Below are 16364 nucleotides of genomic sequence, written 5' to 3' on the forward strand. Positions count from 1 at the left end.
ATATTAATATCAATGAGAAAAATATTTGACACAGTTTTTGAAATGCTTTTTTCATAACCACAATGCGAAGAGGATAGAGTACGATGCACGAATCGAGCGAGAAAGGAATATCTTACAAATTGTTGCGATTAAGTAAGCGACAAATGCATTTGGTTTTGGCAAAATTAGGCTGAAGTCAGTCTTGGAAAAGACGCGATCAGTCAAAGAAGTTTATTTTTAGTATTTTAATAGTTTGTAGATATTAATTCGATCATTAGTTGAAGTTTCAGAAACGATTCTTTGTATTGTCAATATTTTAGAATCATTCTAACTAATAAATTAATCATTCAAAGATTAATCGTTCAAAACTTTCTTTTTTCTGTCTTGATTATCTGACAAAAAAAAAATTATCTTTCCCTTCACTATTCCCTTCATTTTTCACAGTTAAACTTCTTCTCTACAAATGAATTTGACGCCGATAGAGAGACAAGGAGGAAATCTAATTTTCAGATTGAGGAATTCGTATCGATATCGATATCAGTAGCGTGAGTGGACGTCAGTGTGCTCGCCAAGTCACTTTGACCATCTTTTTCCCGAACGTTGCTCTTCTATGATCATAAATCGCAAGATTTACGCGTGCAAGAACCGTGCGGTAACGGGGAATCAGCGTTTATATCACGTTTGCCCGTTCGGACTTGGCCTCTGCATGTGTGAATTTATATACGGTTGATTTGTTGCATCATCACAGCGTATCAGATCGATGATACATCGACGGATATACCATCGTTTTGTTTTCATAATTCTTTTTCTCTTGGAAGGAAATAATTCCGTGGGAAAAATTATTGCGCGATGAAATGATTTAGAAAAATCAATTTGTTTCATTGTATGAAAATAAAGTATGTAAATTCTAATATTAAAAATATTAGAATTAAAATATATGTAAATTCTAATATTAAAATATATATAAATTCTAATATTTGATATCTATAATAACTGCGTTGTGATAATATTTAAGATGAAGGAATAGCATTCTATTTGATAGCTTACTATATTCAGGCGTTAAATTTTAATATCGTTTTATTTAATAAGATTTAATATTCTTGCTTCTTTCCTTTAAATCACAATATTGAAAGACCAATACATTCGCAAATGTGCCTTCAATTCAATTCGTCGACGCACAGTGTTGTAAAAGCAAATAGCGAAATTTAACGAGCGCGCATAGCTGCGATCATGAATAATAAATCAAGAGATTAATCAACATGAAAAGTTCAGATCAGTGAAAAAAACTTTTTTTTACACAGTCATTCTCGTTAGCACTCTGCGAATGCACAAATACGATCGCATTGGTTTTCATTCATCGCAACGCGGCTTGTTCCATACTTAATTACAGTTTAATATTGCGATTAAACGCCTGCCGCGATGTATTATTCATTATTTGACGTACACTTAACATTTAGGCCGGTTATCAAACTCGATTCCATCTACGTACCGCGTGTTACGCGCTCGTTGATTTTTACCGTATTAAAATGAACACAATTTTTCAGGAAATATATTCCGAAAAAATTTTTTCGCAGGTTGAATGAAAAAACAAAACGAGAAAGAGAGAGAGAGAGAGAGAGAGAGAGAGAGAGAAGGGAATAAAAACGTGGATAAAATTTTTGGAACGCTACACTTTAATCCCTCTGGTTGCTGGCGGAATTTGATTTCCGGAGTCTCACGTTTAATCCCGATTTCGAATAACCGTTTCTATTTCGAATGAACCGTCCTCCTCTTCCTTTTCAATAATTTCATCAAACACGCTGATACAATATCTTTCCATATTTTCCCCGTTTACCGCGGACGTTTGCGTTTCGTCTCTATTATCTGTCTAAATCCTCCATCCGGGATAGATCGGGCGCGTGAAGAACAGATTTCCGCGGACGAGAAGAATGTGCACGTCCAACGAAACGTGGTATTTTTCAGTAAACAACGCTGAATTCGTAACATTCTCCACGGGTTCGCGCCTGCCCGAGCTGATAATTGAATTTTTAATACGTCAACACTGCCACCATCTTTTCAAATTACGAACGATCAATTGATTCGAAAGGGAGAATCGGAATCGGGCGCGGTATCCTCGGTTCGCCGGTATTGTCGCTCCTTCAAAATAGATCGGCACCAACGGTTGATTATCCCTCGCTGATTGACTTCGTGTTAATTAACTATTACGTTACCAGCGTTAAATTTCGACTCACGCTCGGTGTACGTTGTTTGCGATATTATTTGCGCATTTACATTGTGTAATACGTTTAATAGCGGAGGCTATCGCAATTGGTGTTCATATAATGACGTGTAAACGCCGAGAAACTCGAAATTATAACGCGTCTATTACATTTTGGCGATTATAACACATATTGTGCTAAACGTTTGTTCAAAAGTTTTTCCGTTTGATGGATATTGCTGATGAATATCTAGTGAATAATGAATTACTGCTACAATTACTATTATTGATTATTTTTGTTATTTAGCGACACTATTATTGTTATTATTACAATCATTATTCTGAATATAACAAAAAAACTGTTTCGATCGAATGTAAAGTGATATTTCTATTTTGGTTCTATTCCACGGAATATTTTTTTCATGATGTACATGTAGGAAACTTATTAAAGTTAAATATTTGCAATCGTCGGATGATCTCGGATTCACAAATCGTCCCACAGTGTCACTTATTATCGACTATTGCTGAAGGTGAAGAAGTTTGAACATTTTTCTTTCTAAATATAGAAAATCGGCGAATCTGTAATTATAGACATGACGAAGTTTAACTATGACACGGATGTCATTCTAAGTTTGCTCCAGTTTCTTTTCTTTCTTTCTTCCTTTCTCGTTTCACAGCGAAAATAGTAATGAAAATGGAACGGAGAGGCCCGCAACAGTAAAAAAAAAGTCTCTTTGCAGATTGGATCATACGTATGAAACGTAAGTTTGAAATTTCGTCGAATATTAATCTGCCAAATTTCTTTTCGCCAAAGAGGGAGAGCATATAGAGTTATGTAGTGCATAAATCGTAAAGCTGATGTTTTATGACTTTGGTCTGCAAATACCATTCGATGTGTTTCTTCTAAAATGCTTTTCAACACGGGAATATCCGTCAGAAAGCGTATTTTTCCCGGGCAAAAATATATATCATCGCTAGACTACGGATTTTTATGCAAATGCAATTAAAGAAATGGAAGGCAAGCAGAGATTTGTTTCGTCCCTCTATTGTAACAAACAGTGTATACTATTGGACGTATCGTGTATACTTTTACAGATTGTCACTAAAAAGTGAAACGCATGAAAATCGATTTAACGCAAAATTCATAAATCTAATCCACTCGAGATGTATGCGTCGTGTTGCTCGACAGCATCGTGCTACTATACACAAAGCTCGCTTCAACTTTAAGCTTTCGCTTAAAATTCTAACAATAAGAAGTTCGAAACTTTGCAATTAGATTCGAGTGGCTGGCTCGTTGCTATCCGAACATACACCGGCACACGCAACGCGAAATACACATATCAGCGCCGTGATGTTTCATTGCGCGCGACTCGCGTCGCATAAGCGCGCAAGTTAATTAACCTCCGGGCAGAAAATTTCACCGGGAACGAGAGAATGGCGCTAATTCGATTTTATTTCACAGCCCGTCGCGTTAAAAGCGTCAAACTTGTTAAATATCCAACAATTTGTAAATATTCGCGCGCGTTGACGTATATTCAAAGCCCGGGGAACGAGTTCGTTTCAATTCTCGAGGATTTTAATTAGATCGCCGAGAATGACGGCTCGTAACGATTTGCCGTGGCAAAAGACAGTTCACCTCGCGGTTTGTCAGCGGCACCCGCGTCAAACCGCGTCGCGTTGGATGACGTTATATGGCGCACCGATCCACCATTTTCCACCGTGTGAATTCCCGCTGCTCGCTCCCATTCACATTTTCGCCGGAGGTTTCCCTAAGCTGCCATACATTGTAAGTATCCTCCATTGTCCATCCGCGTTTCAATACCATTGCCATTTCGAAGCGACTTTGCCGACCTTTTGTTCGAAACGTATCGCGTATTTGTTCCAGGCCTGTGAGATTGTACGTGTTCCGCGTGATCAGTTTCATCAAACGGCGAATTATGATGCCTAACTAATCCTACAGATGCGCCCTGGTATTATCCTCCATCTTTTATCATCTCGATAGAAGAAACAAATTTGCAAGTGTAATTCGTCGGATGAAATGAAAAAAAAAATGAAAAGAAATTGAGAGACTGAGATATATCGAACGAGGGAATAATATATTGTACATTATTAGCGTGTTGATAACGCGTATGTAATAGCGTATAAATAAAAAGATTAATGTATATTTGTTGAACGATGGATTTGTGTATTGCATGTTGCAATTATGTGATAGGTAATCAATAACGAATTGTGTAATGATACAGATACGTGTTCTGTATCACAATAAATTTATTCAAAAATGAGTAAATTTCCTACGCAAAATATTATCAAGATTACTCGTAATTTCACGTTAAAACAATCTATGTTTCAGTTACAGAAATTGCAAATAACAACATCAATCGTAATTCTCCTACCCCAACTATTTCATAAATCTGCACCACTATCCTTTGTCATAATTCCATCTCTCAGAATTCAAAGAGTCGGCAGATTTGATGTAATTAAAAACGGCATAGGTAAAAATTTCAAAAAAAAAAAAAGAAAGAAGGGTAACTGATATACTTTCGAGTCTAAAGAAAAAGAGACGAAAAACAAGAAGAAAAAGGTCGCAAATAGCGCAAGGTACACGGAATCGTTATAAATTTTTCAAGCAAGCTGGACCGCGGATGGATTTGCGAGCCGCAGGATTCCTGGAAAGTCGATCGCGTTAGTTATCGAAGTGGAAAATAATGTCATGAATAATGGAGGAACGTGCCGCGGTATGTACTTCGTCGACGGGTGCAGTCGCATTGAGGGGCAGCGACCGTGCAAAAGGCAGAAGGGAGCAAAGGGAATGGGAAAGTAACTCTGCACAAAGTGCCCGAGCTGCTAGCTAATTCGCAGACGTCCTCCGCTCGGTTCTCCCTCGATGTCGACTCGTTTTCTTTGACGCGACGAAATAGAAAATCACGGTGGTCGGCCGATCTTTTCAGAGTCGACGATCGCGCGGATCGCCGCCCTTGTTTGATTAACAAACGAGCGATACACCTTTTCATTCCCCCTCCGATCGACTGCAGCGAAAGTCGTTAATGTTTCGTTTTCTTTCTTCGCATTCGTTGCTGTTTAATGGAAGATCAATTAGATCCCTGGCTATTGTTCTCGAGAAATCGAACTGGGATTTCGCGCGACATTGGTTGGCGGTTTTCGCTGCTTCGACCACGGTAATTACTATTAATTTTAGTACTAACATCGATAATTTTATTACCAAGTTTATCTGAATCTAACAAGCAAATTAATTTCAGAAGTAAATTAACGGCAAAGTATTCAATCTTTTAAGACAAATTGCTCGATCTAAATTACAAGATTACATAATTATATAAGTTGGCGATAAGAAAGGACTCGACTTTTTGACTCTTCTTCTTTTTTGAACTTCTATTCCTGTGATTCGTCAATATCAAATTAAATAAGAAAAAGAACCCGACTTTTACCTCCACTACCACAGAATACATAATGCTTCCAAACAGTTTTGTAACAGTTCCAGATTTAGTGTTACATATTTAGAAGGGACAGGATTCTAACTTCCGTTTGTTCTTGTTTGGAGACTCGTCAGTAATTCTAAACTAGTGCATGACCTTTTCGAAGGAGCCGCGAGAGAAGGTTCTAACAAAATGGTCGATGAAAAAATGCCGGCTGGCTCGGGTAGTTTGTCAGGTGTATCGGGGCAGCAATTTGTCCCTTTAAGGGCTGGTTGTCGGGTGGGCTCGGCCGGTTACGTGTAAACGCGCATACGCTGCCGGTGTTTTAAATGCAAAATTGAGCCAGCTCTCTCTCTCTCCCTCGCCCCCCCCCCCCCCTCCTGGATGGAATTTAATTACAACGATCTGTCGTCAGGGGAACGCGGCCGCCGTTCGAAAAGCCAATCGTATTTCGACGGGTTCGAGTGACCAACGTGTTGATAGAAAGTCGATAACGGGTGGCAGCCTGTTCTCGCTCGCGACATGCAAACGACGCGGCCTCCAATCATTTCTCTCGGCCATACGGAATACACTTTAACCGGCCGTGATTCCGCGAGCGTGCAAGGAGACAGACGAGCGGTTCTTCCGTGAGCGATTTATGAACCTGGCCGGCTCATGTAAATTGCTGGAAATCGCGCGAATGTTTGAGCAATCCCGAGAGCTGAACCCCGAGACGCCGATTCTAAATACCTTCGACGTTTCGCGTGCTGATAAAAAAGACGATTCCAGCCCCTGATGAACGATTGGTGCCATTTCGAGTTTGTTCATAGAAAATAACGTTTGGTAGAGCAATTGAAGGGAATTGAAATGGCTTACATTGTTAGTGATCGGTTTGAGGTGGAAATATTCCTGCTCAACTTTGACAATCAGACATTGTAATTTTATAATGAGATAACGTTTGCTCAGATATTGTTCCGATTGTTGCGTTTAAAGACATTCGCAGAGGAAGGGCATTAAACATTTAACGTTCAAATGGAAAAATTTTTTAAACGAAAACTGAAAGCAAGGAAATAATTAAAACCGTGAATGAAATTCATATTTTCAACGTTTATACTTTATAATGCAACTTTATAACTTTGTAATACAGTCGTCAATGCGTCAACGCAAACAGTTACAACCGAGTGTTATTTCCCGATCCTTTCGTTAACATATCGACGACGTTAACAATACAATATAAGCACCTCTCGTAACACGGAGCAAGTGCTGATTATTCCGCGCGAAGTTTTAAAATTGAATCTCGAGACGTCCGGGGAGAGAGAGGGCTTAGGCGACGTCTCCATCTTCTTATATTAAACGAAAGTCTCGTTAAGACAGAAACACCGAGTGAGAAAGCCGGAGTAATTTTTGATTCTGAATCTTTTATTCCTAAGACCCGGCACCTCCTCCGAGCCCCGAGAGGTACACTATTTTCCCGCTGCTAAAGGATTATCCCCGGAGGAAAATAAAATTCAGCCGGTCCCCTCTTGACGTCGCTGCGCGTGTGTCGGCTTTCGCTTCAACCGCCTCGTCCTCTCCTCTTCCTCTCCGCTACCTCCTGCCTACTTTTCTTCTCTTTTTCTCTCTCTCTCTCTCTCTTTTTCTCTTCTCCCTCGCTTTTCCCTCGACCGATCCGATGTAAAATGCCGGATACGTAAGATGGAGAACGCAGACATCTCTCTGTACGTTTGTGAAAGGCTTCTCGTCGAAGTCCTTCGTGGTAAATCACTCGCTCTCGATCGAATCCCTCTCTTCGGTTTATCCATTTTCGGGATCGCGGACGAAGGGATTCGACGGCAGCCGTGACACCGCCGCTCCGATATGTTCTCCTTGCATCGACGTCGATCCCTTTTGGAATTTATGTGCCCGACGACTGGGGAAATTTCGAGAAAATTCCACCATCGTCTACGCGCGCGCGTGTCTTTCAGCCAGGAAAGTCCCAGCCTCCTCTCTCTCTCTCTTTCTCTTTCTCTCTATCTGTCCGCGATAACTTGTCCACGCTCGACGTTCAGCCGTAAGGCTTTGACCCGGCCAGTTTGCATTTAATTTGAAAACGTTTATTTCTCTATTTGCTCTCTTCATCTGCCCGCTTCCCCCCCATCGTTTACCGAGCTCTTCTTCCTCTTTCTTTCCGCCTCTCTTTCACTACGAATCTCCGTGTATCACGCAGAGACTGTATCGAGTACAGACTGTCGCGAGTGACTAATAAATACCCCGATTTGTTATCCTCTACGAAGGTTCAAACGACTAGGCCCATGAGATATTCGATTCCGGATGGGAAAGCGTCGTGGTGCGAGTTGCTTTATAAAGCAATTAGCGAAATTATTCGGAGAAATATCAGAAGCCTCGAGTAGACCTCAAACAACGTACGAACTTTAAATACAATTTCGGGCGGTGGGGGGGGGAGGGGGGAGCGTATATAAGCTCAATTTCGTTAGTGGTGCATTAGAGTTCTCGACCTGGCGCGCCGCGTCTCCCAATTATTCAAAACTTAATGTAGACCGTATCCACCCTCTCAAAGTCTATATATCCAAGCCCGAAAAGTGGATCTGGCTTGCAAAGTGACAGAGCGAGCCACCCGACACTGGCTACGTTTCAGCTCAGCCTTTTCACCATTTCCTTTCACCCTTTCTTCCATTCTCTCTCTTCCACTTTCTCCACTCTGTTCCTATTTCTTTTCATTTACACTCCTTAATTCTCTCTGTCTCCCGTTTCTCTCTCTCTCTCTCTCTCTCTCTCTATCTATCTTTCTATCTTTCAGCTCGTTTCCAACCCTTTTCGTTTCACGTCTTTATCAATCTTTCCTCCATAGAGTGGCGCTCGCGCGAACGCGTCCTTTTCTTCTCTCACGCAAGGCTCTTCTGTTTATCCGCGTGAAAGCTACTCTCCCGCGTGAATCGAGATTTCAGAATCCGGTCCAAAGACACTCCTCCTTTGCGCGTGTATTTCTCTATTCTACTCTCCAGGGCGCGGCCCATTCACGGAAGCGCAAACGCGCGAATTTCAGCCCTTTCAGAATAATCGCTGACGAGACGACACCGTGCGTTCAATTTATTTTCGCGTCATCTCGCCGGAGAGAAGCGCTCTCGAGCTTCTCTTATCCGCGAGCTTCACGCACGATTTGTCTGAAATTGTAATCGTAGCTTAAGTTCGGGATCCAATCTTTGAAGTGATTCTTGGATTTTTCAGAACATTAGAAAATTTCCATCCGTTACCAATGTTTGGAAACTTTCTCTCTCTCTCTCTCTCTCTCTCTCTCTCTTTCTGTGTGTTCCTCAGTTACTTCGACAATCTTTAAGTAATCTTCGAATAAGATCACCGCTACCTATATTTTCAACAATTAAATTAGAATTGTCAATGCAATGTTTTTGATTTTTATGCAATTCTGAGAAATTTAAAGTTACAAAATTCCACGAGAATTCACTACTTACAACAAGTCTACATATTGCTTTTCCGTTTGTTAAAAATCCAACAAAAATAATCATTGTTCAGACTCTGGTAACTAATTGTAGATCTCAGACAACATCCCTTCTCTACGATTCTTATATATATATAATTATTATTACTATAATAATTATAAAATCAAATTTGATCGCTTTTAATTTCGACCGCCTTTAATATCTTGAAAGTAAATCTATCTGCAAGTGTCGTCAGTTGTAATTTGTGATCAGAACTCGTGTATCCTGACTATTTACAACAAAATAATTCTCCTTCTCTTTTAATCACTTTAGAAATTCGAGATTTCCTGTCGTTTTTTTTTTTTTTTTTTTTTGGTTCGGAACGTGTGCATAATGTTTCTCATAAATTCGAGGGTAACGATAAATAACGCTGAATCGAATGAGTCACGAATACACGTCACGTGGCTGGCTGTTAGATAACGAAGTGCTTACTGATCGAGCGTTCGATTTGAAAATCGGCGTCATTAATTTCCAGCACACGTCTCTATTTAACCTGATTCGATAAATCGTCGCCGAATGTTGCTAATTACCCGATAATAATACCGCGCCGATAGGGGAGGCTAATTTGTGTCGTTTCGAACTTCACTCTAAACGCTATCTCCGTCCCTTCTCCTCTTTTTCATTTTCCCACCTCCCGCTGTTCCTCTTCTGCCTAATACGTGCGCCGAATACACCGACCGACTCACTTGCCAAACGCTGCTTGTCCAAAAATTCATCAGCTCTCCTCTTCTCGTCGTCGTTTCATTAAGTTGTAGCATGAAAATTTGACTAAAATTTGTAAGTATCAAAGCTCAAACGAAATGCCACATTAATCAAATATTGAAGCTTTCGCACCGCCGAAACCTTACAATTTAACATTTAATATTTAAAGTATTTCTTTGTTTTGGGGGATTTTTAATATTTCAATATTTAATGTTTCAATATTCCCTTATCTTAATGTTTTTATACTTGAAGTTCCAACCTTTCTATATTTTGATACGATATTATTTCTTTTGCTTTGGTATTTTTAATTTGTTTGCTTCTTTCTTTCGGACAACACTACCGAAACAGTTGAAATGTTCCGTCTCACGGCATCGAGTCACGTTTATCACACTCCGAACGAGCCTCCAATTTAATTTCAAATTTTATTTCAATTCACGAACGCGAAAGTTTGTTAGAGTAAAGTTAAAGTACTTGGTACCTCGACGATTTTCGAATCACGCGCCGCATTGATGAGTTTAACCCAGCGTGCACAGCCGTAAAGCAAACTATAAATCAAGCGTTTAATCTGCATGAAATTAATCGGCACTCTGTGATCTTTTTATCGTCGAGCCATTAATGTCACAAAATTATTCGGTTCGGGATCAAACAAGTCGGAATTTAGTCACGTTCGATTCTTTCGAGTTCGCTTAAGAAGAAAACCGGAAGCGAAGGAAGAAAAAAAGGATTTGACGAGTGTTTTAGGAAAATAATTTTAAACGCTCTAACAGCGGTCTGACAGGTTTCAGAACGCGAAGAATACGGCGTTTTCTTTTTTCGAAAAGCTTTCAGAAAGTTGACTCCGCCTGGACGTTCTTTTTGTCTTCCAGCGGAAGTCAGCTTCGAAGAATTAAATCTTTCTTTCATCGAACTGCGCGAAACGTTTCAACCGTGTAGGAAACTTTTTCCAACTCCCATCCCGCTCCTCCTACCCGTCTCTACCTACGCTTCTCTGCAAATGCTTGATAAACTTCCAATTCTATTTCATGACGTTACTGCAATGAAACGTTTTTTAAAACATTGCGGGGTATTTCAGGCTGGAAACTGAATGGTTATTAATTCCCCGTCAAAACGCGCGATCTTTTCCATCGAGTTTAAACAACCTTCAATTTCAACCACGTTGTCTTAAACATTTCAGAAGCCGTAGAAAATTTCAATCGCGTGTATTTGATGTTCGAACATTCGAACATTGCGAATGAAATACACTCGACGTTACAGCATTTGCAAATGCTGAACGAAGATATTAAATAGAAACAGATATTTCAAGTACCATGTACCAAAATAGAAAAACAGAACTTCGTAAAATATGTTAAAAAGTAAAAATATTAATTAAACGACTCTTCTACAACACTCGAAACACGAGTTCCCTTCAGCTTCAATGCATGCATATTTTTCCTTTACAAGAAACGAACATGTAAAAAATTCATTTATAAACGTTTCTTCGTTATTCTTCTTCTAAGAAATTTTCCCCTTGTTATTCCTCGGAAAGAAATCGGCAACTTTTGTATGCTGTGCGAGCATCGTGTTATACGAAGACCCGCTGTAACACAATAGATACGTATATATCTGTCAGACTAGGCGAGCTCCTGGTGATCACGCGTCCGCATTTCTTCCATCAATGCCATATTTATTTTCCGTCAGCGCATCAGGATGGGTTTTGTGGTGTGGGTGGCCGGCCAACCCCTCGCGCGCGCGCGCGCTCGGCTCACGTTGTATTCTATCAGGATCAGTGGTTACGAAAATTAATGCTGATGCCAGGCACGCCTGTTATTTGACGCCGGTTTAAGTGGTAAAACCTCGCAATCAACGCCAGTGATTGATGCGTCCATCATCGGCACCCTTTATACTGTGCACGCCGGATTCAGGAGTCACTCTTAAACAATAGTTTTCCTGCTTTCGACACCCGCCTGTCATAATTGCTCGATAACGCGATTCGATATTCGTCGCAGATCTCGACGTCTTTGTCAATTTCAACCGGTTCGATTAATCTGTGTTTCAACGCAGATCGCGCGTGTCTGTCGAGCCTCGCTGCAGGATAGATAACGAATGCAGACTTATGATTTCAAAATTGAGCTGAGTACTCGGCGAAATCTACGTCGTCAATGCATCAATAACCGCTTCGTTAAATATTTTCTTGTTACTACATTTTGTTACACAGAATAAAGAGAACTGTAACTCTGAATAAAAATTATTTTACTAATCTTGGACTGTGCAGTTTCATTGTAGTCCTGCATTACGCCTGATACATACGCACGACAAAAACAAATGTTCTTTCTTCATTTTTAACCAAATACTAAATGAAAGCGCAAAAGAAACATTACAATGTTAGAAAGAAATTTCTAATATTACGAAGAACATGCAAGTTTTTGTTTCCTATATACTTTTTACATTCCCTTCTTTTTATCCTTAGCACGAGGAGTAATGTAATTCTCGTTCGAAACGCTCTCGAAATAAGACTACGAAGTTTGCAACCATTGTATCTCGTGCAACGAGTTGTCGGCTCATTAGAGCCTCGATGTAAGGAGAAAATATATCGCGTGATAGAAGGGTGGATTGGTTCCCTCGATGGGAGGGGTGGGTTGGTTTAACGGAGGTATCAATTTCCTTAGAGGTCGGTGGTTGGAACGAAATCGATTTAGGGACGCGATAAACGGGGCGGTGGCGGCGGCGGCGGCGGCGTCAAATCATGAAATTCCGTAGACGGCTTAATTGCTCGAGTTTCGGATTCTATCAATCAGCCCGCTAATTGGGCCAGTCAAGGCCTTGTTATGCAGCAAATTAGTGGTCAGTCTGCCGGGAAGATGGTGAATCGAAACGCGAAGATAGCTATTTCGTTGCCGTTGCTACGACGCACCTTGTCATTAGTCCCCCCCATACCACTACACGGAAATTTTCACCGTGTGTTACAACAAAATTTAATCGTTCGCGCTAATAGCTGGAACTCTGTGCGCAAGCGTCGTCAACGAAACTTCGTTGTGTACATCGTACTAATCGTCAGATTAAAACAGAACACGTGCTGTTATAAGGATTTGTTGTTTTGAAGAACAAAGGAGAAGAAGATTATGATCGAACACGATGTAAGGGACAGGCTATTGCTTCACTTTAACTTTCTATAATTTCATTTTCTATAACTATTTTATTAATACACCATTACAAAAGTACCAAATTCACAAGATTTACAATTCTTACTTTTATTTACAATAATTGGTAGCTCCTCTTTTTTTGGGATAAATAACTTATTATCATTTCCTTGCGCGAGTGTTCAATTGTAGAAGTGACTAAAAGAGTGACAACCATTTTACCATTTCTCATGGAAATTTGACATTTTATAAAAAATAAAATGAAACAAACATACTCATTTAGATTTCAGTTTATCACTTCATCTTCTGAAAGTATACTATGAATCTTTGAAGTAAAAACTGAATTAAAATCAATCAATTAACAAAGACCAATCAAGGAAGTTTAAGGGAGATTTTAATATTATTAAATTTTAATATTAAGAGGAAACTTAATATCGTTTGAAACTCGATAGATTCCTGACAGAGAACAAAATGTTTAATGCAATATAATGTTCGAGCACGAAATATATGAAAACTTTGATACTTTGATAAAACGGATGTCCATTTAATTCTAATACGGCGCTGTGCCGTGTTCTTGTCATTTCGACCATGATATTTTCAATTCTGAAATGTACACGGTGCAATTTTCATTTTTAACTGTGACTTTGTATTTGGAAAGGATCGTGGATGGAAACGTCGTCTGGCTAATTTAACTTTCATACGATCCTCATTTGAAATGAGGTTGAAGTTTTTCGTAGCCATTTCTGATCGTTTAAATTGAACGAGGAGAAGACGTTCAAGTATTATTATTCGCCAATATTTATTAGTTTAATTATGTGTATTGGAAATGATATATATTCATTTGCACGTTAAAAATATGTATATTAGAAACTCATTTTTAAAATGAAATTTCATTCATATTTGAATTTCAGAATAAACTTTTAATAAAAAACCTCTTGCAAATGTATTTTTTACAGTGTGCACATATAAAGGAAGCTTCTTTTGAACGAAATTTTCACCTTTCGGCTCCAATGTAAATTTTACCTGCTTCTCCACCCATCTTTCAAATGAAATGAAATACGCGTAATTATTCATCCACATCTAACTGCAATCAAATAACAATAATCCACAAACGATTTCAACATATTAATCAGGTAGCTTTATTACGAATTTTTACTGTGTACAAAGAGAATATTTGCCCCGAGAGCAACTTTTCCGTTTCTTTTCCTTTCGCGAAGGAAAATAAAATTGCCCTCGGTAAATCAAAGTACGAAAACAGAAAAGTGAAATTCATAGCATTCGGAAATGATCGCAAAGAAACGACAAAGAGAAGGTTAAATTGATGGCGGTTGGCGGTTGTACCGGCGACGAAACGAAGTCAAAAGCATGGCCGTCGAGCGTCGACTGATAAGTGGCTGACGGCAGCTATAATTCTTCGCGAGGGAACCACTTAAAAAACGATCGAACTGCATAGAAAACGGATCCTAACGAGGTCCCCGAGGAAATCTCGACGGAGAGAAATAACGACGTTGTCACTGGTGTCGGTGTTTCTGGCCGGTGATCCCGCCTCCTGACTCCTGACTCCTGCATCCCCAGGAGGATCCTTCATTTCGCGCGAGCTCTTGTTTTATCGACTCTCGCACGTTTTTGGTCGACCCTGCCGACTGATTTCCGTCGTAACGCGGCCAAACTCTCGGCACGCTCGGCCGTGATCCCCTCTGGAAACTTTGCCCATCGGAATGTTTGGCATTATCGCCACAGGCTGACTAGTCGAATCCAAACACGCTGTTCAACTTTCAACTAAAACGACGTGTGCTCCCCGAGAACGAGTAACCGCGTTGTCCGTAGAGTTTCGGAGGGATCGAACTCAGTCACGCAACACACGCTGCCTCTAATAAATAGTTCGATAACGATTGCATGACTTTTTGATTACAGCGTTGGGTTACGTTCGTCGGGCGGGGATGGAAAGCCGCTGTTTGACGTCGCGTGGCCGAAAAATCGTTGACTGGCTCTACTTGCGCTCAAGAAACGTAGCACGGTTTGTTGCGATCGTTCGCATTTCGTGTGAATTCTGTAATGTTGTGTGAGTGAAGCGTGGATTTTCGTGCATTCACGTGCAATTGAAAGGTGTGAAAGTATACGCTGCTAATATGCGAAAGTATGTAGAATATTCAAGGTGTGACATTTATCGTGAAACTAATTTCTGTTTGACCCACTTGTTTAAATTTTTTTTCTTTTGAAATTTATAACGTATTTATATTTTTATAAATTTTTATATTTTTACGATCTTGTAATATTTACACAAGTTTCTATGAAATTTTTCAAATATTATCAAACTCTGTTTCTTAGCATTGTAAATGTAATTAATTATTGCGAGTGTGAAAAAGCTCATCGATTACGATTTCTTCTAAAAAGCAGATTCTTATAAAAATTTGTGTGTCTGTCAACGTTGTTAAAGAAATAAAACTTGAAGATACCTATTCAAAATTAAAACAAGTATATTCTTAATTCGTTTCAATCGACCATTTCGATATTGCGAATAAAATTTAAAAATATTTCAACATATTCGCGTTGTAAACGTACCTCAAGAAATCACAATATGGAAATATCGCAGGAAGATTAGAAATTTCTGTCATTTTCGCCGACAGTTTCGACGAGTCTCTTCAACGAAGTTACACTTAACAGAATAGTTTGGTAACAACCATTCCGGCGGTTCTCTCATTTTCCGGTGGCTCGATATATGACGAGATGCGACGAGACCGCACACGTTCTATTCGGTGGGGAAAACGTCGCACAATCGGGCGTGCGTTCCGCGCCGGGACCGATCCTCGATATCAGGACCTGGTACAATCGGTCAATCGATCGCGGGGAGGAAAGTCATAAATGGAGCGAGGCTTTTATTCTCGCGCGCGGCGTACTTGAAATTCCATCTCGTAGCAAGGATACTTCTTCGCCTTGTAAGGCACGGTTCGCGGGAAATGTATTTTATGCGTGCGCCAATTCATGGTGTGGGGCGAGAGGCGCGGGGAATCCATTTGAAAAGCAAACCTCATTTGAATGCGTGGATAGCAAGCACGTGTGCGTATCGTTCGAACTGGTATCGTTGGAACCAGGTAGAAAATGTCGAGGCACCGATCGATACTTTCCGAGTCGAGTATCGTTTGTTAGCTCAATCTGACCGATCGATTATGCTCCGAGTTTTCGTTCAACCTCGCCACCGATCCGTTAGTTACGTTAGCAACGTTCGAACGTGGAATTGTCTGGAATGTTATTCACAGAATCTTCTACGTTGCTTGTCGAAAAAGAAAGAAGACGAAGAAAACAGAAGGAGAAACTGGGAAAGTTGTTCGTTACTTGTGCGTGCTTTCTCTATCTGTTGATGTATGTCGCTTTTATTTGCAAGTGTCGGAAACGCTGATGGTTTTATGCAAAATGAAACGATTAACGCGAGATACGAAGAAAATGAATAATTTATGCGAGATTCATA

General features: G+C 40.0%; 1 protein-coding gene across 5 annotated transcripts in view; it reads right to left on the bottom strand.

Annotated features, from left to right (window-relative positions):
• LOC122528408 (disintegrin and metalloproteinase domain-containing protein 10-like) overlaps nt 1-16364 on the bottom strand; it is a 198200-nt gene that overhangs the window by 52436 nt on the left and 129400 nt on the right. The gene's annotated exons all lie outside the window — the stretch shown is intronic.

Source organism: Frieseomelitta varia, unplaced genomic scaffold, assembly GCF_011392965.1.
Source record: "Frieseomelitta varia isolate USP_RPSP 00005682 unplaced genomic scaffold, Fvar_1.2 scaffold_250, whole genome shotgun sequence".
Taxonomy (NCBI): domain Eukaryota; kingdom Metazoa; phylum Arthropoda; class Insecta; order Hymenoptera; family Apidae; genus Frieseomelitta; species Frieseomelitta varia.